Below are 27,235 nucleotides of genomic sequence, written 5' to 3'. Positions count from 1 at the left end.
CAATACATTGAGTCAGTAGTTGTCAAAACACGGTTCTTTGTACTTGTGAGTGCATTACGTCGGAGCCAAGTGAGCTCGAAAATGGCAAACTGTTGGTGCTTGTATGGTGGGTGCTTACGTATCCAAGTTAGCCCAAGTGTTTGCTGTTTCAAGAGGCACCGCACTGCAGACTTACACCGCATGCAGGAAGTACAAAATACATTATCCACGAAGTCACAAATCGGACGAACGCGTGTGTACAGTTGTCGCGTCAGACGGGCATCTAAGAGGACTGTAACGAAAAATAAGTGAACAACAACTGCAGAAGTTACTGCAAAATTCAATGTCGCTCTAGCGAACACTCTAAACACCGAAACAACGGGAAGGGGGCTCCAGAGGCAGGGAATTGTAGGGCGAGCTGAAATTGGAAATTTGTGGTAAGGACTATGGGACCAAATGCTGAGGTCCTCGGTCCCTAGGCTTACATACAAATTAAACTAACTTACGCTAAGGACAACACACACACCCATGCCCAAGGGAGGACTCGAACCTCCGACGGAAGGAGCCGCGCGAATATTAACAAGACGCCTGAGACCGCACGGCTACCCCGCGCGGCTGGCGAGCTGGAATTCCCAAACCGCTCATCAGTGATGCAGATGTCCGCCCCTGGTAGCTGAGTGGTCAGCGCGACGGAATGTCGTGCCTAACGGCCCGGGTTCGATTCCCGGCTGGGTCGGAGATTTGCTCCACTCAGGGACTGCGTGTTGTGTTGTCCTTATAGTCATCATTTCATCCCCATCGACACGCAAGTCGCCGAAGTGGCGTCAAGTCGAAAGACTTGCACCAGGCGAACGGTTTATCCGACGGGAGGCCCTAGCCACACGGCATTTCATTTTTCCAGTGATGCAAATGCCCGTAACAGGAAACGTGGTGCCGAAGCCATAAAGTCTGGACACTGGAGCAATGGAAGAAAGTCATTTAGTCGAATATATTTTGTTTGACGCTGTTTCCAACTTCTGAATAAGTTAGCTTCTTCAGACTGAAACATGGCGGGTGTTCGGTGATGATTTGAGCAACCATATCGCGATCTTCCGCGGCCCCCATAGTTACTGTGCAATGTCGCATTACTGCCAAGGATTACGTGACCATTTTGGCTCATCAGATCTTTCCCATGGTACAAAGTTTGGTTCCCAACGGTGTCGCTGTGTTCCAAGACGACTGGGCTCCTGTTCACATGACCCGCATCGTATAGAACTGTTTTTGTGAGCTTGAGGGTGAATTATCGCAGTCTCCCCTGGCCACTACATTCATCATATCTGAATATTACTGAGCCTTTGTTGTGTACATTAGAGAGATGGGTCCGCGATCGCTATGCACCCCCATACGTGGACATTCCATTACTTAGCAAGAGCAGTGTTATAAGAGTCCGCTGAAAACCGTACAGGACCTGCATTTATCCATTCCGAAATGACTGGAAGCTGTTTTGGATGCCAAACGTTTGGTTCAGATGGCTCTGAGCACTATGGGACTTAACTTCTGAGATCATCAGTCCCCTAGAACTTAGAACTACTTAAACCTAACTAACCTAGGGACAGCACACACATCCATGCCCGAGGCAGGATTTGAACCTGCGACCGTAGCCGTCGCGCAGTTCCAGAGTGTAGGAATGGTATATTGGCAATGGTACTGTGTCGTGTTTGTTGTGCCGGAGCCACGCTGCTGCCACGATCGCAGGTTCGAATCCTGCCTTGGACATGGATGTGTGTGACGTCCTTAGGTTAGTTAGGTTTAACTAGTTCTAAGTCTAGGGGACTGATGACTTCAGAAGTTAAGTCCCATAGTGCTCAGAGCCATTTGAACCAATAATGTTCAGACTGTGCGCTGCAGGATTTGCGTTGTTAGTACTGTTAGTGTCATGACTTGGTGTTAGGCACCGGTGCTGTCCCATTTTTCTTCGAGGAACTTGCACCGCAATGTCCAAGAACATGCAGCATGGACGGCATTCGTTACTGTCATCTGTTTTGCCAACATGTGATTTCTGCTCTACGGGAGAGAAGTGCTTTGGACGCAGCTGTTTTGATCGAAGACGGAGCTCCACCTCACATTGTTCTAGAGGTCACTCGGTTACTTATTAAATCCTCTGGAGAAAACCGAATCACTGGTCAATCTTTCCCAGCAACATGACCACCAAAATCACCAGATTAAAACCCGTGTGATATCTGTCTGTGGAGCTGCTTGGAGGACAGGATGTATCAACGGGACATAACACACGTTGGAGGTTGAGGATGAGCATAGCTAGAGAGGTGGCCAATATCTCACCTGAGTTGTTTCTGGCAATAATAGAGCAATCTCTAGTGCGGTTCCAGGATGTCGTGGATGCAGATGGTCATCATATTGAGCAACATTTGAAACCTGGAACGTAAACATGGCAAAATTAACAGATGTTACACTCTCCTGTGGAAATTAAATGTGTTTGTTTCAGTGGTTTATTAGTTATTTCTCTTCTGCATGTCCTCTCACATGTTTCCACGAAGGTTCACTTGTTTTTCATGAGAGCCCTCTGAAGTAGCGAGAGTTTAATTATAATCACACTGTAGATGTAGAATATGCTCAGAATTGACTTATATATACGAGGGCTATTCGGAAAGTAAGATCCGATGGATCGTGAAATGGAAACGACAATGAAAATCCTATGCAGCTTTGCACAGATGTGTTGGACAGTGTCTCTAGTATGCCTGCCGATAGAATCACGTCGCTCTTTTCAGTTCTGAGTGTCTACCGCCAAGTACGAGTGCCTGCTGCGAAGTTTCGCCTGATTTCATGCAACCCCACATATGTAACTGTCATACATTTCCTTCTTCATGATAATTCTCGGCCGCACACTGTAGGGGCAATGATGACGTCCCTGAAAAGATTTCAGTGGGAATTGTTTGATCACCCACATACAGCCCTCCTTCTGATGTTCGTCTCTGCCCACATGAACCACTGGCTATGAAGACAACATTTTGGCAGAGACAACGAACTGCAGACCAGCGCAGAGAAGTGGCAGATAGCACAGGCGGCTGCCTTCTATGACGAGGATGTTGCAAAGTTGGTACAATGCTACGACAAATGTCTAAATCGGAGCGGCGGCTATGTAGAGAAGTAGCTGGAAGGTGTAGCAAACTGTTACAAATAAAACATTTCTGATTTTCACTAAGGTTTCGATTTCGCGACCGATCGGACCTTACTTTCCAAACAGCCCTCGTATACATGTGTGTGTGTGTGTGTGTGTGTGTGTGTGTGTGTGTGTGTGTGTGTGTGTGTGTGTGTGTGTGTGTGTTGAGAGAGAGAGAGAGAGAGAGAGAGAGAGAGAGAGAGAGAGTTGCTGTCTGTTTCCTCATGAAACAAAATAACGTGGTTCAAGGTCTTTGAGTTCAATACCGATAAAGGCATGTTATTGTCAGATATTTGACGAGACGTGACAAGTGTTTCTGTGAGTTTTACCTGCTCACACTGCACGGAACAACTACCCTAATGAATTCCAGTTCGGTACTGATTTATTTTCACGAGGAATAGTGATCAGGTGTCAGCGGTAGAGAAAATTTGACATTTAAACCGAAATTCTGTCCTCTCTCCCTTTTTTGTCGACAGTTTACATCTTGCTGCCAATTTTGTTATAAAGATATTTAAACTTAGTGGTCTGGTATTGACAAACATTGTTAAACTGGCATTTAACAGGTGCTAACAGCACAAACTGACATTTTGTGTTGCGGCCTCGCAGTTGCAGCTTTTATTTCCTTTTAAACAGAAACTTCGCAAGGAAATATCACAATAGTCGATCCAGATTTGACGCTACATCCATTTTAGTTACTTACAAAACAATTTCTTTTCGAGTTTTATACGCGCAGTAGTTCACATTGGACTCAATTTCTTCCAGAAAATTCCATCTTTAAAACTCGCAGTGAAGTCCATTAGTAGCTAAAGGAGCATAACATGTATGCCTAGTGCAACTGATTGTGTGTATTTTGCTGTGGAACGTTCCTGATTAACTGTTCCACATAGCATTGTCGTTTGCTTTTCTTCACTCACGATGTCGTCTTTCTTTGCAGTTTTGTTATTTTCGATTTGCTTACTTTTCGCCTAGATCGTGTGACGCTGAGAAAAATATTATTCTGACACTCAACACTTTCAAATGCCTATTATTTATTTAGTTTACCGTCACAGTTGCATATAATCTTTAATGGTGATTGGTTTCGAACGTTTGCATTCATTTTCAAACGCTCGCCTGTATCTCTAATGTATAACTGTAAAATAATTCTAACGGAACATGAGAAAGACTAGTTCATACACCAGGTCAATATAAATGTAATGTAATGACTGTAAATAATCTAAAAGGTGGCATATTACTGATTATATCATCACCGTACACTCATAGGAATCATACGCACTAGCTCTGCGACAAGAAGACAGGAAATGCTTTAATGCATTGCAATGAGTGGTAGTTGGCAAGTTGAGTCAAAAAACATATTCCTTTACTTATTGTAGAAGTATGGACGGCTTTGTGGTCAGTATTCACGTGGAAGCTTCCATTTTAGTTACCTATTGGCCGGAGGCTAATCACTTTTGACGATAAATATAAATACCGACTGCCACCATAAAGCTGCCAGCGTACAATATGAGCTGTTAAACTGACGTACATTGAACGGTCTTACCCTCAAGCTTGTGAGTTGTTTCGCTTGGAAACAGTGCTTTGGAATTTGTGCACGTAATATAGCTAACGTTTGCGCAAATACATTGATCTAAACTGGTGTTGGAAAGCTGTGTTTCTACAGTATTTACAGATTAAATAAATCTATTACATATACAGTAAATTAACTGGACAAGACTTCAGATTGAAGACTTCAGATGTCTATTCCTGTATTAACATGACTTGAACTAATGAATTATAGAAAACAATATCAAGTTCATTGCAAATGTTATGATTCTATACCCTCAAGAATTTGTACACGAGTAGAAGGTGTAGTGGACAGCAATCATGTTATGAACTACTCTACCACTGACATTTTCTTCATTATGGGCACATCTGTTCATTATGTGATTGGCTTTAAAAAAACATTCTAACTATTACAGACTTAGTTATTTAACTACATAGCACAACTATTCATTGATAGGTTACAGATTGTTAATATAGATATAAGTGCAGTTAAGGAGCCAGTGGTGGCTGACTTCGAATTTTTTTCCATCACGCACTAATATCGCCACTCCGGTGTCTGCAGGGCCACCGGGCGTCACATATGTTGCGTAACCATAAAAGTTCGGGATTGCGGTCGTTTTCACTTCTTGCAGGAAATCAAAATCAACTCCAGTGGCTCTATTGTTTCTTTCAAAAGTTGGATCTAGACAGGAGAACTTATCATGTTGATATTCATTGGTTGGACGAGGTTTCCATGTCGATGTGGAGAGAAACGAACGTCGGAAGCGATGTCAACCCCCGCCGAACTCGGTCCTCTTTGTGCTGCTTACGTTGCATGATCCGGCGGCGCCTCAGCTGGCCCCGGATCGGGAACTTGTGTCTCGACGTCCTCGGCCCACGAAGCGGGCGCGGGTGTCAGTTCATGTTCCATAGCATCGGAATGTTTGATAGGAAGAGACCGAGCGACTTCGCTCTCTGCACTGGTACCTTCCTGCTGCTCACTTTATTTCAAGGGGCTGGTATTCGAACGCTGCATGTTTCTCCGTCTGTTCTGCAAGGTTGGAGTCAGTGGAAACGGTCTCAGCCTCGCGGTTGGCTTATTGAGTGGTCAGTTGTTCTTAACCAGCCGAATGGGAACCGCCGTGTTCCGACACGGTCCTACGACGGCGCTTTAGGCATTTCGGTGATCACTATTTCCGTACGTGGCCTTCGTTGTCAGAAGACGGCACTGACTCACGCCTCGCCGGGACAAATGCTTCCATCGGTACAATAAGTGAATCAATTGCCATGTTGCTGTCGTCAATATCTGTCATGTTCGGTAGATCCAGCGTCATCGTACTATTTTCCACCACTGGCGAGGCCGGTTGATCATCCAGGTTTCTGTCCGTAAAAGGTGATTCCTGTAACGTTAAATCGGTCGGCTGTGTCTGTTTTGTTGAGAACGCCGTGAACGCCGCCGCGTAAGTCTCGGGGAGAATAGTCTTCGTCGGTGGAGGTGCAACGTCCGTCGGTGGCAGTTGTGTGATCCGACGCTGGAGGCACTCGGAACGACCTTCCTTGCCGCATCCGGAACAGGTTTTCGGCTGGCCGTCATAAATAACTATGGCCCGGCACCTTCCTATCTGTAGGTAGGACGGTACATGTCGTTGGAGGTCAATGCGCACTTGGCGTACTCCATTGAGCACTGGATACATCTTAAACTGGGTCCATTTTTCAGCCACGTGTTCGTGTACCGTGCCGTTGGGGCGGAGCGCCGCCACAACGTCTGCCGCAGGGAGTTCAAATGGAAGTTCGAATATGCGGATAGTCCGCAGTCCCAGTGCGACATGGCCGACCTCGACGTTGCCAAGACTTCCGTGTGCGTGGCAGAAGCGGTGTTCTTGTTTCATCTCATGAAGCACCTTGGTGCATGTAGCTTCGTTTATGAGTTTTACATAAACTGTGTCACCGACGATCGAAAATTGGATGCCGACAATGTCGGCAGCCGGGAACTTGGCTTCCTCTTGTAAAAAGCGTTAGACTTCGAGCGTTTTTGGTCTGGTAAAGTCGTTCCGAAAAGTGAGTTTCAACGTTGATCTTCTGTAATGGTTTGCCATGATCTTGTAGCGCTATGGCGTCACGTAGTGTCGTCCGAAGCAAGTAAACAAGGCGCGCGGGCCGCGCTGCTGGCGGAATGCTGCTTCGCTCGGCTGCGAGAGCCGGACAGCCAACTAGGCGACCCAAGCACGACGCAGAACCCGTCCTCACAGCTTCAATTCTGCCAGTACCTCTGAGGCGTAGCGCCGTATACCGATCCTGCCTTGGAGGCGGTTAAGTGGGAGATGTGTCTCAGAGCTGGATAGTGACAGATGGTGACGCGAGACTGGACGCGCACGTAGTTTATGTATCAGCCAATGGAGGACAATATTGGATAGGGGGACTGTGATTTTAGTTTCGATTGTGCCCACTAGAGTGCCCTAAAGTAATAGAATGTTTTTCATAAACTGTTCTAGTATTTTCATAAAGGGTTGTTATGTCTTTTTGTGTAGGTAAAATGTTATAAATGTGTTTTAGCTGCATGAATGATGCGTGAGTGTGGTTTAAGGTTTATTATGAAGATAACTGTTTAACGAGTTATGTAGTGGGATTTAGTGTGGGAACATTTCGAAGAAGTATGGCTGTGGACAAATTGGATTTTTGTAGAATAGATTTGTAAAGTAAGTTTATGGTAAGGGCAAGTTAATTCAGGTATAAATAACAATAGTAAATAACTTCATGCATGAACAAAACTTCAGCATATTAGATAATTACGTCAGTAAAAAGTTCAGTCGTTAGGTTTACTATTTTGCGATTGGTTATTGATGAAAAGCGCGGACTGACGCGGGAGAGCGTTGTTTTGCTATTGGCTGTTGAGTAAACTGACCACTGGTAAAGCAATATTCTTCGCGCGCCTTTCTCTGCTGGTAGAGAAGACTTAGAGTATTCTAGAGAGAGTGGGAACCTAGTAATGAAACAGTTCGGACGTGTGTACTAGTAGTTCCGATGGAAATGATAAGTTGCCGGATCTAGCAGTGTTTCATACATCAAAGGTGTGGTAAAGTGACAGCAAAATTATTCCGATGGGCGTGTAGAAATTTCGGAATTTTTAAGAGAATTTTGTGACGAGAAAAGACATATATTCCGCTTGGCGTATTGAGCAGGTCGGTGACTAAAAAATGTGACTGCATTAGGTACCGACAGACTTAATATTTGGCGAGAATTCTCAGTCAAAAACAATCAGTATTTTTGTAGCTATTACGTTTTCGGGAAATGCAACACCATAAACTTGCTGACGTGAGTGAAAGGGATTGTGAGTGACTGTGTTTAGACTAGCACGGGCTTGGCAGTGATACTTGTTCACCTAAGTTTCAGAATATATTAATTGAAGACAAAATTTCCAAACTTTCATTTGTGTGAAAACTTTCTCCCGAAACGTAGATTAGTGACTTAAATTGCAGCCTGGTTCACGTCGAAGTACAGTAGGTTTCACTCGGCTTTCCTACTGATGATCTGCGGAGACAATGTTCACAGGTAGGTGCAGCTCCGTCGTAAAGGGATGGAAAGAACCGCACCGCCGCACCTCGGCCTCTACCTTCCAGGCTTCACAGAAGCTCTTCTGCGATCCTTGCAGAACTAGCACCCCTGGAAAAAAGGATGTTGCGGAGACATGGATTAGCCACAGCCTGGGGAATGTTTCCAGAATGAGGTTTTCACCTTGCAGCGGAGTGAGCGCTGATATGAAACTTTCTTGCAGATCAACTCTGTGTGCCGGACGGATACTCGAACTCGGGATCTGTGCCTTTTGCAAGTGCTCTAACAACTAGGCTACCCAAACACGACTCACGACCCGTCCTCACTGCTCCAATTCTGCCAGTTCCCCGTCTCCTACCTGAAGCTGTGAGGACGCCTCGTGAGTCGTGCGTGGATAGCTCAGCTGGTAGAGCGCTTGCCCGCGATAGGCAAAGGTGCCGAGTTCGAGTCTCGGTCCGGCACAATTTTAATCCGCCAGGAAGTTTCATATCAGCGCATATTCCGCTGCAGAGTGAAAATATCATTCTGGAACCTTCTTTTTACCAGTGATCTGCAATAATGCTGGTTTCGCTCAGTTCGCTCAGTTTCTAGGGAATCGATGAAACAAACAAATAGCTTTCTCTGTGCATGGTGTCACTGAAAGTAAAACTAGTACAAACTGTTTCCAGTATCTAAAGTACGATAGAAAAATAAATTGCCTGAAGATATGAGAACAAGCAAAGAATCCTGGTCAACACGCCAAAAAATGGTGCAGCGAACGAGACAGTGGACTCGAATTCAAGAGGAAAGCGGTTCATACCACAGAAACAGGTTTTTCCTTTAAACCAAATTCCGGGAAGGATCCTTTGAAATGGACACGGCCGATTTCCTTCCCCCTACTTCCTCAGTTTAGTTTCTAATGAACTCCTCATCGATAAGATACGAAACCAAAATCTGCTGTCGGTAATTCAGATTCAATTCCATTAGGCGTCTGCAAGCGTTATATTGAATAAAGAAAGGAAATGCTGTAATAACTATGTGATTTTTCGGCGAAAACTACTATGAAGCATTTATCAATAGAAATAAATATATCAGGGAAACTGCGAACGCTTAAGTGGCAGCGTCTCAGTTGGATATTCGTAACGCTACACTCCTTAAGCGGCAACGTCTCATTTGGATATTCGCAACGCTACATTCCTGACCATAAGGCGCTTGGAATAGTCACATCTTCACTGCTGTACCCTATGTAGCAGACCCAACAGCCGCTGGCCAATTCCTCAAATTATTCCCTCTGTGGAAGTCTTATCGCCAGAAACAAATTGGAAGAGTGTTTGGTCTAACATCAGCCTCCCGATTTTCCCGATGGAAGTGGCGTCCTCATGGTACCAAGTTGTTCATGATACTGTACCTAGCAATGTGCGACTTATTCGTATTGGCCTCAGTGTAACGGATCGCTGCAATCGTTGCCATAAAACTGATACATTATCTCCTCGGTTGATCTCCTGCGGTCGTGACCATTGGAGATGGCTTCCCCGACAACTGGCTTTTCCCCTCAGGACGTCGGAGGCGGCTATCTCGGGGGAGATTCTCGTGCCTCCCGATTCAACCTTCTTTCCCCGATCGAAGAACAATACCATCATGTGGCATGTTAGACATTATGTCCACTACGTGATGATGAGTGGATATGACGCAGACCCGTGTGCCTTTTCCCAATATATGGCCACCGTCCATTAGACGTGGTTCAGGATGCCCCGTTATCGTGAATTTTTTTCTAATATGTTGTATCTTGCTTTTTATCGACAAGGCGTAGGATGAGTTGCACTCCCCCTCCCCTTTTTGTGTGGACACTCTTCTATGGATTTAGATATTCCATGATGTAGAAGTGACGGAGGAAAGAATGTGTGGGCACGTTAAAATTAACGCCCCATTCCTTCATATACGTTTTTCTGTTTTCACCCTTTTGTTTTTGTCGAAATGAATTCTTTTGTTTTATTTTAATTGACGGCCTTCAATAAGTGCTCTGGAAAAAAGAGTGAATATTTTCGTTTTTTGAAGGAATACACTGCCATTTGAGTGTATATTTCGGTGTGTTTCCTGTGTTCAAAAAAAAAGGCTGTCAGATAGAGCGTCTGCTATGTAATAAAAAACAAAGTGCAGTGTATAAAATTTTGGGAAAAAAAAATGGATCGAGCGTCTGCCATGTAAGCAGGAGATCCCAGGTTCGAGTCCCGGTCGGGGCACACATTTTCAGCTGTCATCAAGTAAAAAAAAGAAAAAGGTATTCGTCGTGAATTCTAGACTTGCAATCGCGTGTTCGCGTCCAACTGTATTAGAAAAAAAAAAAAAAAAAAAGCGAGGTGGGGCAGTTGTTAGCACACTCGACTCGGATTCGGGAGGGCGAATGTTCAAATCCCTATCCGGCTATCTAGATTTATGTTTTTCGTGATTTCCGTAAATCGCTTAAGGCAAAGGTCAGATTGGTTGCTCTGAAAGTGCACGGCCGATTTCCTTCCCCAACCTTTCCTCTTCCGTTTGTGCTGCGTCGCTACTGACCTCGTTTCTGACGGAATATTAAACTCTATTCTTCCTTCCTGTGTGGCAGCGGTTGCGTTCGTCTCCACTGACTGCCACTACCTACAAACAATGCAGCTATCACCACCATCGTAATGGTTCAGTTATTTCATTCGTGACGGATAAAAGTTCTTATTCACCTCGTGACAACTACATAAGATGCTATTAATATCGAAATAATTTCGTCGTATTGCTGTGAGAACTTATTCTTTAAAAAATTTAAAATTTTTAGTATCAATTTGGTTCTCTGTCGTGAGTCCTTCATAGTGTTCAAATTTCTTTCACCTACCAGCGAAAATTTGAAATTTCTTTTATATGTGAAGGCATGACACGTACGATCACTATGATGATACATACATACTTGTTCCATAGATCATGAATATGACATTTCATAATGATGTGGAACGTCTCACTTTAACATAAGTTTTCTTTACACAAAATAACTAATTAATAATTTTAAAAAAGTTACAATAGACTATACCGCCACGCAAGTGAGCAAGCTGAACAACTCTCCGCCTTGTTTTTTAAACTCAAAACGAAGTGTCATGGACTACCATTGTAGCAGATAATCTTAAAATAATAACGAAGTAACAACCAACTGCTAATAATCACAGCCAGAAACGAAATTATCCCTTATTACAAGAAACGAAAAATCTTTGTTTACAGTAACTTAAACGTAAAAGCTGGCATCTCAAAAAGATGCGTTACATTGACTTGGATAAGGTACGATCTGTAAAATTCAGTTTAGTACCTGACTTCGTGTGTACTCCCTCTTCAATACAAAAGAAGTATCCAGACTAAATTGAAAATAAATGAATAAAAAATTAATACAAAATACTAGTTTTAGAAGCATTATAATTTCATTTAAATCCTAATGCTCATGTTAGTAACGTTTACTCGAATTTGAAACAAATGAAAAAGCCTTAAACTAGAAGCTTCAAACTTGAGTTCAGGGATGAGGTGCATTGCGACCTAAGCCAGTCGATCAGTCTAGTAATTACTGAAGTTTTTGTTTTTCACGCCATATTTAAATTAGTAAATGGGACACTACAGCGAGGGTACAGCGAAAACGATTTCTTCTAAATCAGTCATTTGCTGATTATGTTGATTCAGAGTTTACAGAACAACTGCCGACGTGCATCTGGATAACATAGGTTAATTCTCACTTGTGCTTCAGGTTCACTAGATTCCCCTTAAGATTTAGCGTTATGATTTGAAAATAGTAACTTACCTATTCTCAAACTGTTTCAAGCAACTGCTTGCGACCCTATCTGTAATCCACATTTCGTAATATGAATGTCTACCTCATTTGAGAATTTCGCAGAAAACTCCAAAATTTGACAAACAGTTGCTGATGTGAATTAGTGTTGTTCGAATTGTGGAAAGCCTAGGTTATCCGCCACTGAGGCCAGATCACTAACAGCTAACGTCCATAAACAGTAACTGCTTAAATTACGAAATATTCGAGTTGTTTTGATTCTATGTATGCAAAATGTTCAAATGTGTGTGAAATCTTATGGGACTTAACTGCTAAGGTCATCAGTCCCTAAGCTTACACACCACTTAACCTAAATTATCCTAAGGACACACACACACACACACACACACACACACACACACCCATGCCCGAGGGAGGACTCGAACCTCCGCCGGGACCAGCCGCACAGTCCATGACTGCACTATGTATGCAACTTTATACCAAGCACACGACAGACATGATATCGAAACCAAATTATGAATATGCAGCAATTACATTCTTTATAAATTCAAACACAATCTCTTTCGCTCTCGAAATTGCTACAGAATGACTGCAACAGCAGCCTAATAGCACAGAGCGGCACCGCAGGGACCGTTAAATAACATCGCTCATACTCTCTAGGTATTCCCTCTCTTTCCACGATCGCACCGGGTGCCACCTGTACACATATACATCTAGATGGCCACCCTACTATTTACACTCCTGTGCTTGGCAAATGGTTCATACAGCTACTTTCAGAATATGTCTCGACCGTTCCGTTCTTCAATAGCAGATGGGAGAAATGAACACCTAAGCCTTTCCGTTCAAGTTCTAATTTCTCTTGTTTTAATACGTTCAACATTTGTCGCTATACAGACGGGAATCGACAAAAGATTTTCGATTTCGGTGGAGAGAGCTCTGGAAGTTTTAGAAAAGATCTCGCCACAAAAAAATGTCTCTGAGCACTATGCGACTTAACTTCTGAGGTCATCAGTCGCCTAGAACTTAGAACTAATGAAACCTAACTAACCTAAGGCCATCACACACATCCATGCCCGAGGCAGGATTCGAACCTGCGACCGTAGCGGTCGCTCGGCTCCAGACTGTAGCGCCTAGAACCGCACGGCCGGCCACTCCGGCCGACCCACCGACTATGTTCGACGTCAATGTGCAATAAATACTCACAGGCGGCAGGTGGCAGCAGTAGCTGTGGAGGGTTTATAAAGCTTGTCGGGGGAACACGGGAATATTGGAGTAGTCGTAATGCGGAAACGGAGCAGTTTATCTGACGTCCAAAAGGGCATCATCAATGGCTTTCGAGCCGAGAATGGAACAATCTCCGAAACGGCTACGTTTGTACATTGTTAGTGTGCCGCCGTGGTTAAAGTATTCTGTGCATGGCAAACCGCCGGTATCCAAAAATGGCGCTGAGGTAACTGTGGTGCAACACGGGCTATAGACGGCAGCGATGAACGATGGCTGCGGAAATGTGTACGGTCGAATAGACGTGTAACTGCTGAGCAACTGACCGCCCATATGAACCAATGGGACCGGCCGCTGTGGCCGAGCGGTTCTAGGCGCTTCAGTCCGGAACCGCGCTGCTGCTACGGTCGCAGGTTCGAATCCTGCCTTGGGTATGGATGCGTGTGACGTCCTTACGTTAGTTAGGTTTAAGTAGTTCTAAGTCTAGGGGACTAATGACCTCAGATCTACATCTACATGGGTACTCTACAAATCACATTTAAGCGCCTGGCAGAGGATTCATCGAAACACCTTCACAATTCTCTATTATTCTAATCTCGTATAGCGCGCGGAAAGAATGAACACCTATATCTTTTCGTACGAGCTCTGATTTCCCTTATTTTATTGTGGTGATCGTTCCTCCCTTTGTAGGTCGGTATCAACAAAATATTTTCGCATTCGGAGGAGAAAGTTGGAGATTGAAATTTAGCGAGAAGATTCCGTCGCAACGAAAAACGCCTTTCTTTTAATGATTTCCAGCCCAAATCCTGTATCATTTCTGTGACACGGTCTCCCATATTTCACGATTTTTCCGTCGCAACAAAAACGCCTTTCTTTTAATGATTGACAGCCCAAATCCTGTATCATTTCTGTGACACGGTCTCCCATATTTCATCGCAACAAAAACGCCTTTCTTTTAATGCTTTCCAGCCCAAATCCTGTATCATTTCTGTGACACGGTCTCCCATATTTCACGATTTTTCCGTCGCAACAAAGACGCCTTTCTTTTAATACTTTCCAGCCCAAATCCTGTATCATTTCTGTGAGACGGTTTCCCATATTTCACGATTTTTCCGTCGCAACAAAAACGCCTTTCTTTTAATGCTTTCCATCCCAAATCCTGTATCATTTCTGTGACATGGTCTCCCATATTTCACGATTTTTCCGTCGCAACAAAAACGCCTTTCTTTTAATGCTTTCCAGCCCAAATCCTGTATCATTTCTGTGAGACGGTCACCCATATTTCACGATTTTTCCGTCGCAATAAAAACGCCTTTCTTTTAATGCTTTCCAGCCCAAATCCTGTATCATTTCTGTGACACGGTCTCCCATATTTCACGATTTTTCCGTCGCAACAAAAACGCCTTTCTTTTAATGCTTTCCAGCCCAAATCCTGTATCATTTCTGTGACACGGTCTCCCATATTTCACGATTTTTCCGTCGCAACAAAAACGCCTTTCTTTTAGTGATTTACAGCCCAAATCCTGTATCATTTCTGTGAGACGGTCTCCCATATTTCACGATTTTTCCGTCGCAACAAAAACGCCTTTCTTTTAATGATTTCCATCCCAAATCCTGTATCATTTCTGTGACACGGTCTCCCATATTTCACGATTTTTCCGTCGCAACAAAGACGCCTTTCTTTTAATGCTTTCCAGCCCAAATCCTGTATCATTTCTGCGAGACGGTCTCCCATATTTCACGATTTTTCCGTCGCAACAAAAACGCCTTTCTTTTAATGCTTTCCAGCCCAAATTCTGTATCATTTCTGTGACATGGTCTCCCATATTTCACGATTTTTCCGTCGCAACAAAAACGCCTTTCTTTTAATGCTTTCCAGCCCAAATCCTGTATCATTTCTGTGAGACGAACTCCCATATTTCACGATTTTTCCGTCGCAACAAAAACGCCTTTCTTTTAATGCTTTCCAGCCCAAATCCTGTATCATTTCTGTGACACGGTCTCCCATATTTCACGATTTTTCCGTCGCAACAAAAACGCCTTTCTTTTAATGCTTTCCAGCCCAAATCCTGTATCATTTCTGTGACACGGTCTCCCATATTTCACGATAATACAAAACGTGCTGCCTTTCTTTGCATTTTTTCGATGTACTCCGTCAGTCCTATCTCGTAAGGATCGCACACCGTGCAGCAGTATGTTAAGTCCTATAGTGCTTAGAGCCACTTATTGCATTTGAACCACAGAGCTACCAACAGTGTCTCCTCAACGACCGTTCAGCGAACGTTGCTGCGTATGGGCCTCTGCGGAAGGCGCCTGGTTCAAGCACCCATGCTGACTGCTGTTAATCGGCGACGAAGACTGGAATTTGCAGACCATTATCGCAGCTGGACGCCCACAGGGTGGCGACAGGTGCCTCTCCAGGTAGAACGTACGAAAGGAAACACGTAGCAACAATCGTCGGAAGCGTCCAGGCCGGAGGGCGTTGCCTGGGTGATTTCGTTATTCTCGAAGGCACACTGGATCAATACAAATATGTGTCTAGCCTCAGGGGCTACCCAATCCTCGGCACGATGGCATCTACAACAGAACAATACAACGTGTCGCACAGCTCGCAATGTACGTGCGTGGTTCGAAGAGAACCAGGATGAGTTTACCATACTCGCCTAGCTACCAGACTCCCCGAATTTATACCCAATCCAGAATCTGTGAGGGCATCTCCATCGGGCTGGCCGGCCGCGGTGGTCTAGCGGTTCAGGCGCTCAGTCCGGAACCGCGGGACTGCTACGGTCGCAGGTTCGAATCCTGCCTCGGGCATGGATGTGTGTGTTGTCCTTAGGTTAGTTAGGTTTAAGTAATTCTAAGTTCTAGGGGACTGATGACCACAGATGTTAAGTCCCATAGTGCTCAGAGCCATTTGAACTATTTTGAACCATCGGGCTGTTTGCGCCGTGGATCCTCAACCGAGAAGCCTAGCGCTGCTGGCCACGTGACTGGAGTGGCATGGCTCCACATCCTTGTCGGTACTTTCTAGAACCTCGCTGACTTTCTTCCCGAACAGCTTGCATCGATCCTCTGCAAAAGTCGATTATTGAGGCGTTTGACATGTGGTAACAGTAGTGTGACTGGACGCTGTATAAAGTTTTTAAATAATTGTAACATCGTCGTGTAACGTTTTAATATCCAAAACACAGAGACATAGCTGCATATGCAAACACGCCAAAATAAAGGAAGCGAAGAAGGAGCTTAAAGTACTGCAGGGCAAGCAGAAGCTGTGTTGTTTTGTGAGAACTACCAGGCGGCAGTAGCCAGAGTTCTCATTGCGCGTCAGTTTTACCGGCTCGCGCTAATTAGACAGCCAAGAAAACAGCAGTTTCCTCACAGAAGTCCTCCTGCAACTCAGTATGTTTTCTCATGTCGAAAGAGGACACGCTAACTTTAATTATACTCACTGTGGTTTTAGTACTTAATTAAAACTGCTTACGTATTAAAAGTGAACAAGCCCTTTTGATTCATTTTCTTGTCAGAATTATTTCCTTAGAATGTGAACACTTAACAAAAGTAACAGCAGCAGATTGCAATTTTAGCATGTAGGACCTTTATTAAGATGAGGCCTAACTTATGAATACTGTTAGACTTAATATTATCTCATGGACTGTGTGGCTGGTCCCGGCGAAGGTTCGAGTCCTCCATCGGGCATGGCTGTATGTGTTTGTTCGTAGGATAATTTAGATTAACTAGTGTGTAAGCTTAGGGACTGATGACCTTAGCAGTTAAGTCCCATAAGATTTCACACACATTTGAACAGTTTTTGAACTTAATATTATCCATGATTTTCCTGATACATACGCTTCAAGAAATCAGATTTCTCTCTCAATCAAAACATGGTTTATGATTTTTACTTTCTTTTTGTTTCAGTCTTGTGCGGGACGATTTCTGAGCGCATCTTCCGAAGAGGCAGTCTTATAAATAAGGTAAGCCCCAGTTAAATTAGCAACACAGATACGTAATGTGTATTTATGGTTGCATAGGAGACAGCCCGCCTATGTGCCACCGTTGCTGACCTGCTAAATACGTGTTCAAAATCGTAGTGTCAGTGAAAAACTGCTATAAATGCAAAACGCTATGTTTAATTGGTATAAGAACCAGGTAAGCTGTTTTAGTGGTGGAAAAGTCGTCTGAGGAGCAGATTGGGTGGGATAAGGATGAGAAATGATAACGTCCGTGATATTTTCAAAAGAACCGCCCTGATATTTGTTTTAAACAATTTAGACAACCACGTAAATCTTAAACGATAAGGGCCAGAAGGGAATTCGAATCCATGTCAACCAAACCGCGAGTCCAAAATCTTAACCATTGCTTCACATCACCCGGTTCAGTAGATGATGTCCATCTATAACGAAAATTCCTTCACATGTCTTGTTCACCGACTAGATGTGCGCTGACTGACGCAACTAGCATCCAATTAAAATCTTCTGGTAGGAGCAACCAGAAAAAAAGACAGTAGGCCCAGAATAAGGCAGGTGCAACTGTGGCCGAAACGTTGGTTTTCTCCAGCAGTAGTTTTATACAATATGACGCGATACCATACCCAGAAAACTTTTATGTTGACTGAGTCTGGCCGCGGAAGCCTAAGCAATTATAAAAACAAAATTATTCAGACGTATTTCCTGTTGGGTATTGTCTCGGGTTCTTCAGCCAACGTTTGTTTAACGATTTTTTTTACGTTTCATTAGCGGGAGTGGCAACGTCAGAAAAATCGTTTAACAAATCGTTTAACTTGCCAGAGAAGCCGAAAGATAGTACGTCACCAAATGGCCACGAAAGCTTCAACGATTTTGTAAAAGCTAGTATGTGAGGGGAAATACGTTCAGTTGAAGGATGAGGGTAAAACCTAATGGAGGAAAGAGGGGAGTGAGATATACATAGTGGTTTTGTTGGTGAAACCATTCGGGCATTTACCTTAATTTATATGGGCAACGATGGGAAACTTAACTATGCCCGTCCGTATGGTGTTATGAGTCCTGCTTCCCCAGTGCTTACCCACAGAATCAGCTTACTGAATAACAAAACAAGGAACCAGACTGTTGTTCCATTAACTGTATTAGGATTCAAGAAACCATTCGAGGGCAAGAACAATATATTTCGCAGTGAAAGACTTTTTGATGCAAATATATTTATCTTGTGACGTAATCCCCTTTTAGGTCAGTGTCCAATGTTCCAATGTTCTTCCAGTAATCAGATTCCTTGTTGCAGTTATGGAAGATATGCAAAGTGATCAACTCTGGCAGTCTTAGCCGCTTTATTGAACTCAAAATTTCCAGCTACAAATGTCTTTAAACCCGGGAATAGTTGGTAGCCAGCAAGGGTCAAATTTGGTGAAGGCGTGGCTGTTTCAACAATTCTTACTTCATATCTGGCTTGTTAATCCGTCGCCAAGGCACCTCTGTATGCAGGTCCATTGTCCTGAGAGAAATTAATTTTTTTTAATCTTTTGCACATCAAACTTCCTCTCATGTGTTTCCTATTCAGTTCACCCGGAAGATTTTCCGATGACTGCTTTTCCCGGTGAAAAATAATCAGTGTGCACTCTAGAAATCGCTGGCCTCGATTTCCCGGTGAACTGCGTCGACTGCGCCTTTTGTGTAGCAGGACCACCTTTTTCAACCAACTGCTTTACCTGCTGTTTCGTTTGCGGCGTAAAGTAGTGGCTCCACGACTTCAGTTACAAAATTGCGCTCGACATGAGCTGGATTTTTAAGGCAATGTACTCTGGAATCGGATTTGGAAGGGACGGGGTTCAAATTCCGTTCTTACGATTCATATTTAGGTTTTCCGTAGATTTCCTAAAAAAATTCGTGCTGCAAATAACGGGATAGCAGTTCGCTGTATGCGATATTATGCCTCGCCTCTAATGACGTCGTCAACGCGAGACGCAAGCACTACTCGTCCTTACTCTTCTGTGAGCTTGATTATGTCAACACCTGACCAATTCTTAGTAAGATATTCGCTTTCGCATTTGCTTTTGGTCAGCATTCAAAAAATACGGCACACATCCGTAGGAACTGTAGTTAATTCTTCACGTAAAAAGTACCATACTTTTTAGTTTAATATACCTTTAGTATCAACCATTCGATACACCGTTAATCGCCAATTGTCATTTAACACTTCGTGCACTCATTTCGTATTTTCAACTGCGGTGGTATTTTTAAGACGTTCTTCAAGAGAAGTACGGTCTCTTTTGAGCTCCTGCCTATTTCTGTACTATTGCCACCGAAATAAGTCGTCTCCTTATAAACCGTCACCAGCTCTGGATAAATTTCCGTTATAGATATACCGTCCAAGCAATAGATTTTGTGACCGCACAGTACATCAGCTTATCCACTGAAACGCATTTGTTAGAGAGGTGTTCGAATATTTTACAGCTACGTAATTTGCCCCGCCCTGTGCTAGACAGGTTAATCTCGAATTGTGGTCATGTTAATTCCTAATGTTATATCTGTGAATTCTACTGTCTTAAAATTCTGAACAAAGCTGAAAAGAAAGATAATATATTACGTGAGGCGTTCCACATTGATCTGCAGTTCGTTTTTTCCCGTCATTCACGATAAGTCATTTGACTCATTATTTGTACATTTGCAAATATGCACTACTTTGGTCTAACCGTAGGTACCAGGACAATTACTAGAGGTGCAGTCCCTGCACACTACAGCTCATTTTCCCAACTGCGATCATTACGCGAGCGAACAACATGGAGTGTAATCACCAAGGACAGCGTTGAATAAAGAAGCAGCATGTAAACACTACGGATGTTCACAGACGATTAGTGGCTGAGTGTGCATCGTCAGGAACAAGTGCTGTTAAAACACGAAAACGCTCGTCGCCATACGAGTCGGATAAGTCCCTGCCGCCGTTGGATAAGCAGCTGCAGCAGCAAGTCGTATACTCCTAGCTCACTCATTTGTTACATAGTTTAATTCTTAATTTCTTTGCGTGTTTTTGGTACTTGCATTGTTTAATTCATAAATTTCGGGCGAATTATAGTATTTGAGAGTTGTAGCATCGCGTTTTAGTACCTGAATAGTGTAAATTCGCGTAGTCGTTTGTCTTCTGTTTTTGTTTTGAACGGCCAGTGTCGGTTGGTCAGTCAGTGTGCTCCCTGCCGCCGTTGGATAAGCAGCTGCAGCAGCAAGTCGCATACTCCTAGCTCACTCATTTGTTACATAGTTTAATTCTTAATTTCTTTGCGTATTTTTGGTACTTGCATTGTTTAATTCATAAATTTCGGGCGTATTATAGTATTTGAGAGTTGTAGCCTCGCGTTTTAGTACCTGAATAGTGTAAATTCGCGTAGTCGTTTGTCTTCTGTTTTTGTTTTGAACGGCCAGTGTCGGTTGGTCAGTCAGTGTGCTCCCTGCCGCCGTTGGATAAGCAGCTGCAGCAGCAAGTCGTACACTCCTAGCTCACTCATTTGTTACATAGTTTAATTCTTAATTTCTTTGCGTGTTTTTGGTACTTGCATTGTTTAATTCGTAAATTTCGGGCGTATTATAGTATTTGAGAGTTGTAGCATCGCGTTATAGTACCTGAATAGTGTAAATAAGCGTAGTCTCCTTCCGCCGCCGAGCAGTGTCAGCAGTGCGCAAGTAGCAGCATTACTGCATTTATTAGGCAATCTTGTATTTTAATAACCGTTTAAATTTTGTCGATTTGTTTGCGCTCTCTGTAGATTAGTGCAGACGTTCTTTGCAAAACAGTTTTTAGCATGAATAGGGACTGCAACTGCTGTGTTCGGATGCAGGCTGAGTTGGCATCCCTTCGCTCCCAGCTTCAGGCAGTGTTGGCTTCGGTCACACAGCTTGAGGCTGTTGCCAATGGGCATCACTGTGGGGGTCCGGAGGGGGGTTTGTCGGGGACGGCCAGCTCGTCCCACGCATCCCCCGATCGGACTACGACTGTGATTGCCCGGGATACTGCCCGCATTGAGGCTGATCCCTCACCTGTGGTAGAGTGGGAGGTCGTCTCAAGGTGTGGCAGGGGGCGAAAGACATTCCGGAGGGCTGAACGGAAGGCCTCTCCAGTTTGTCTGACGAACCGGTTTCAGGCTCTGTCTCAGGCTGATACTGATCTTCGGCCTGACGTGGCTGCTTGTCCTGTTCCAGAGGTTGCTCCTCAGTCTGCAAGATCCGGGCGGTCGCAGAGGGTGGGCTTACTGGTAGTTGGGAGCTCCAACGTCAGGCGCGTAATGGGGCCCCTTAGGGAAATGGCAGCAAGAGAGGGGAAGAAAACCAATGTGCACTCCGTGTGCATACCGGGGGGAGTCATTCCAGATGTGGAAAGGGTCCTTCCGGATGCCATGAAGGGTACAGGGTGCACCCATCTGCAGGTGGTCGCTCATGTCGGCACCAATGATGTGTGTCGCTATGGATCGGAGGAAATCCTCTCTGGCTTCCGGCGGCTATCTGATTTGGTGAAGACTGCCAGTCTCGCTATCGGGATGAAAGCAGAGCTCACCATCTGCAGCATCGTCGACAGGACTGACTGCGGACCTTTGGTACAGAGCCGAGTGGAGGGTCTGAATCAGAGGCTGAGACGGTTCTGCGACCGTGTGGGCTGCAGATTCCTCGACTTGCGCCATAGGGTGGTGGGGTTTCGGATTCCGCTGGATAGGTCAGGAGTCCACTACACGCAACAAGCGGCTACACGGGTAGCAGGGGTTGTGTGGCGTGGGCTGGGCGGTTTTTTAGGTTAGATGGCCTTGGGCAAGTACAGAAAGGGCAACAGCCTCAACGGGTGCGGGGCAAAGTCAGGACATGCGGGGACCAAGCAGCAATCGGAATTGTAATTGTCAACTGTCGAAGCTGCGTTGGTAAAGTACCAGAACTTCAAGCGCTGATAGAAAGCACCGAAGCTGAAATCGTTATAGGTACAGAAAGCTGGCTTAAGCCAGAGATAAATTCTTCCGATATTTTTACAAAGGTACAGACGGTGTTTAGAAAGGATAGATTGCATGCACCTGGTGGTGGAGTGTTCGTCGCTGTTAGTAGTAGTTTATCCTGTAGTGAAGTAGAAGTGGATAGTTCCTGTGAATTATTATGGGTGGAGGCTACACTCAACGACCGAGCTAGGTTAATAGTTGGCTCCTTTTACCGACCTCCCGACTCGGCAGCATTAGTGGCAGAACAACTGAGAGAAAATTTGGAATACATTTCACATAAATTTTCTCAGCATGTTATAGTCTTAGGTGGAGATTTCAATTTACCAGATATAGACTGGGACACTCAGATGTTTAGGACGGGTGGTAGGGACAGAGCATCGAGTGACATTATACTGAGTGCACTATCCGAAAATTACCTCGAGCAATTAAACAGAGAACCGACTCGTGGAGATAACATCTTGGACCTACTGATAACAAACAGACCCGAACTTTTCGACTCTGTATGTACAGAACAGGGAATCAGTGATCATAAGGCCGTTGCAGCATCCCTGAATATGGAAGTTAATAGGAATATAAAAAAAGGGAGGAAGGTTTATCTGTTTAGCAAGAGTAATAGAAGGCAGATTTCAGACTACCTAACAGATCAAAACGAAAATTTCTGTTCCGACACTGACAATGTTGAGTGTTTATGGAAAAAGTTCAAGGCAATCGTAAAATGCGTTTTAGACAGGTACGTGCCGAGTAAAACTGTGAGGGACGGGAAAAACCCACCGTGGTACAACAACAAAGTTAGGAAACTACTGCGAAACCAAAGAGAGCATCACTCCAAGTTTAAACGCAGCCAAAACCTCTCAGACAAACAGAAGCTAAACGATGTCAAAGTTAGCGTAAGGAGGGCTGTGCGTGAAGCGTTCAGTGAATTCGAAAGTAAAATTCTATGTACCGACTTGACAGAAAATCCTAGGAAGTTCTGGTCTTACGTTAAATCAGTAAGCGGCTCGAAACAGCATATCCAGACACTCCGGGATGATGATGGCATTGAAACAGAGGACGACACGCGTAAAGCTGAAATACTAAACACCTTTTTCCAAAGCTGTTTCACAGAGGAAAACCGCACTGCAATTCCTTCTCTAAATCCTCGCACAAACGAAAAAATGGCTGACATCGAAATAAGTGTCCAAGGAATAGAAAAGCAACTGGAATCACTCAATAGAGGAAATTCCACTGGACCTGACGGGATACCAATTCGATTCTACACAGAGTACGCGAAAGAACTTGCCCCCCTTCTAACAGCCGTGTACCGCAAGTCTCTAGAGGAACGGAGGGTTCCAAATGATTGGAAAAGAGCACAGGTAGTCCCAGTCTTCAAGAAGGGTCGTCGAGCAGTTGCGCAAAACTATAGACCTATATCTCTGACGTCGATCTGTTGTAGAATTTTAGAACATGTTTTTTGCTCGAGTATCATTTCGTTTTTGGAAACCCAGAATCTACTATGTAGGAATCAACATGGATTCCGGAAACAGCGATCGTGTGAGACCCAACTCGCTTTATTTGTTCATGAGACCCAGAAAATATTAGATACAGGCTCCCAGGTAGATGCTATTTTTCTTGACTTACGGAAGGCGTTCGATACAGTTCCGCACTGTCGCCTGATAAACAAAATAAGAGCCTACGGAATATCAGATCAGCTGTGTGGCTGGATTGAAGAGTTTTTAGAAAGCAGAACACAGCATGTTGTTATCAATGGATAGACGTCTACAGACGTTAAAGTAACCTCTGGCGTGTCACAGGGGAGTGTTATGGGACCATTGCTTTTCACAATATATATAAATTACCTAGTAGATAGTGTCGGAAGTTCCATGCGGTTTTTCGCGGATGATGCTGTAGTATACAGAGAAGTTGCAGCATTAGAAAATTGTAGCGAAATGCAGGAAGATCTGCAGCGGATAGGCACTTGGTGCAGGGAGTGGCAACTGTCCCTTAACATAGACAAATGTAATGTATTGCGAATACATAGAAAGAAGGATCCTTTATTGTATGATTATATGATAGCGGAACAAACACTGGTAGCATTTACTTCTGTAAAATATCTGGGAGTATGCGTGCGGAACGATTTGAAGTGGAATGATCATATAAAATTAATTGTTGGTAAGGCGGGTACCAGGTTGAGATTCATTGGGAGAGTGCTTAGAAAATGTAGTCCATCAACAAAGGAGGTGGCTTACAAAACACTCGTTCGACCTATACTTGAGTATTGCTCATCAGTGTGGGATCCGTACCAGATCGGTTTGACGGAGGAGATAGAGAAGATCCAAAGAAGAGCGGCGCGTTTCGTCACAGGGTTATTTGGTAACCGTGATAGCGTTACGGAGATGTTTAACAAACTCAAGTGGCAGACTCTGCAAGAGAGGCGCTCTGCATCGCGGTGTAGATTGCTCGCCAGGTTTCGAGATGGTGCGTTTCTGGATGAGGTATCGAATATATTGCTTCCCCCTACTTATACCTCCCGAGGAGATCACGAATGTAAAATTAGAGAAATTAGAGCGCGCACGGAGGCTTTCAGACAGTCGTTCTTCCCGCGAACCATACGCGACTGGAACAGGAAAGGGAGGTAATGACAGTGGCACGTAAAATGCCCTCCGCCACACACCTTTGGGTGGCTTGCGGAGTATAAATGTAGATGTAGATGCCGTCGTTGAAACGGGGTTCACGGTACTCGCAGACCAACCCTGTTCTCCGGAGTTGACCTCTTCTGATTCGGTGGTGCGCGGACACACCTCAGACGTCAAGAAACTGCGAGAAACTATCCTGTGATGGGTGCGACAGACTCCAAAAAAGTGCATCGAGGACGGCTTACAGAAATTAAAGGGGTCAAGTCAGAACAATATTGTGGACGCGGAAGTACCTGGAACCCCATTTCAGCGATGCCAGCCGGGGGTATTCCGACTCGTATGCGGACGATAGTGTTCGTGCTGCAGGAGCAAATTTTCTTGACGGTGCACACTCTCTACACACTGCTACCAATCGCTTGTGAATATCCACAGTGATTACACCCTCCTTCCACAAAAACCACGTCGTCCAGCGCTGTCCTTAATGAACGCACTCACGTAATGACAACAACCGGAAAATGTGCTGTACTGTGCAGGGATTACATTCCTAGCGATTCTCCTACCGCCTACTGTTAGACCCATGGTTAGATACTTGCAACTGTAATGACTAGTCAAATGACGCACCATGAATGATGGGAGGAAGTAAAGTGCAAATCAATATGGAACACCCCTCCTATGAAGTTCTCTTAGTGGGCCCAGACGGTAGAACAGTTGTCTCGTTGATACATCTAAAATGCACGTGATAATAACGCTTATAGTGCGTTTTTGAGCAATGAATGAGTAGTGACAAAGACATACGTTCATTTTTATTAAATTAAACCACTGTGCTGTTTAATTTCGAGTATCTGTAGACGGCCAGCATGTAGCCCCAACCATTGAACACACACACACACACACAAATTCTGTATACATAACTGCCTGCAAAACGACTCATTCCACAGCATTTTGGGGGAAATCCTGCCAAAGATCTAATTGTCTCACAATGGAAGTATGCAAAGTAAATCACATTTCTAGGAGTTTCACCCCCAAAATGCGGAACTGCATGTAGAGTATGAATAACACGTAGCATAAAACTGATCTTGCATAGCAAAACGCATCACAGAACGGGATACAGTGTTGGTTATCACGAAAAAGATAAAATGTTATGGCCTGACGGAGAGACATCATCGATTCACACCATTTTATTATGATTTGATTACCCATTCTGACGTTACTAACGTCAAGTATCAACCTGAACTGCAGAGCAGCATTCAGTATTTTTTATAAGGGGGCTGTGAGGCGCATGCGTATGTGTGTGTTTCGGCAGAGACAATTATTATATCGCGGCAGCGATCTATAGAACACGGAAACATACGCTTAAGTTCACTGTAATTTGCGTTGGTGCATAAGTTCGTAGTGCTTTTCGGTTAACTTCGCGACAGATACACGTAACAGACACTTTAGTCACCGACAATATATCATGCTTCATTATTTACAACAATGTGCCAACGTTTGGGCAATTTTTCGATTCCGCGACTGCTGAAATCACGTGGTTTCGAGGCGAAGAAGTCGTCGAGCCATGTTAGGAGCGCATTTTCATTCGGAAAGGAGATTCCTTGAAGGCTGTTAGATAGAGAGCGGAAAAGGTGAAAATCTGAGAGCGCAAGATCAGGTTCATAAGGTGGGTGTAGAATGACCCAATTCCTATCTACCGTTTTTTGTCAGTCTAGCAGAATGCGGGCGGGAATTATCGTGGAGTAACATCACTTCACGCAGTCTCCTTGGTCGCTGTTCTTGGACTGCGTCTGAAAGATGTCTCAGCTGTTACCTATAAATGTCTTCAGTGACGGTTACACGTCAAGGAAGCAATTCGTAGTACACCACACCGTCGCTGTTCCACGAGTTGCGTAGCATTATCTTTTGTGGATGCGAGCAGATCTTTGTACAGGGAGTTTCTGCTTTCTTTGGGCTCAACCATTACTTCATTTTCCTTATGTTAGCGTAAAGACACCATCTTGCGTCGGCAGTAGCGATACAGGAAACGAATGTCAGTGTTGTTCAGGAGCCAATTGATAACGACCAAGCAGAGATGCACATATGGCCACCCGCTGGTTTTTACGATTTTGTCTTATACATCGATTGGATAAAAACTAGTGACAATACGGCTCTAATTCAGACCAGACTTTATTGACAGACGTTCAGCGTATTATATGATCTGAATATAATCGCCCCGCGTTTCGATCACCTTCCCCTAGAGACACGAAAGGTGTACACCATCAGCGCACCCATCACTGCCGATGTTTCGTAAGGACCGCCCTATGGCACGGAGGAGCCTTCTTCTTGTGTTGCAGCGCGTGCCACGAAGAGGCTCTTTGATTTTGACGAACAGGTCGTAATCGCACTGACTCATATCGCGTGAATACGGTATCTCCCACTCCACATACGCAGGAGCTCCTGCACGGTGTTCGCCGTGCGGCAGCGCGCATTGTCACGAAGGATGATGGGCTGCAGCTCCAGAA

At 44.3% G+C, this 27,235-nt stretch overlaps 1 protein-coding gene across 5 annotated transcripts in view; it reads left to right on the top strand.

The window, feature by feature from the left end:
- Positions 1 to 27,235, top strand: part of LOC126470158 (protein O-linked-mannose beta-1,2-N-acetylglucosaminyltransferase 1-like) — a 2,280,325-nt gene that overhangs the window by 1,196,013 nt on the left and 1,057,077 nt on the right. For all 5 annotated transcript variants that reach the window (XM_050097778.1, XM_050097779.1, XM_050097777.1 and 2 more), the window contains one exon: positions 17,109 to 17,164. The gene's annotated coding sequence lies outside the window, so the exon portion shown is untranslated. The remainder of the gene's footprint in view (positions 1 to 17,108; positions 17,165 to 27,235) is intronic.

The sequence above is a fragment of the Schistocerca serialis genome, chromosome 3, assembly GCF_023864345.2.
Source record: "Schistocerca serialis cubense isolate TAMUIC-IGC-003099 chromosome 3, iqSchSeri2.2, whole genome shotgun sequence".
Classification (NCBI taxonomy): Eukaryota; Metazoa; Arthropoda; class Insecta; order Orthoptera; family Acrididae; genus Schistocerca; species Schistocerca serialis.
This window is presented reverse-complemented; position numbering and strand designations above follow the sequence as displayed.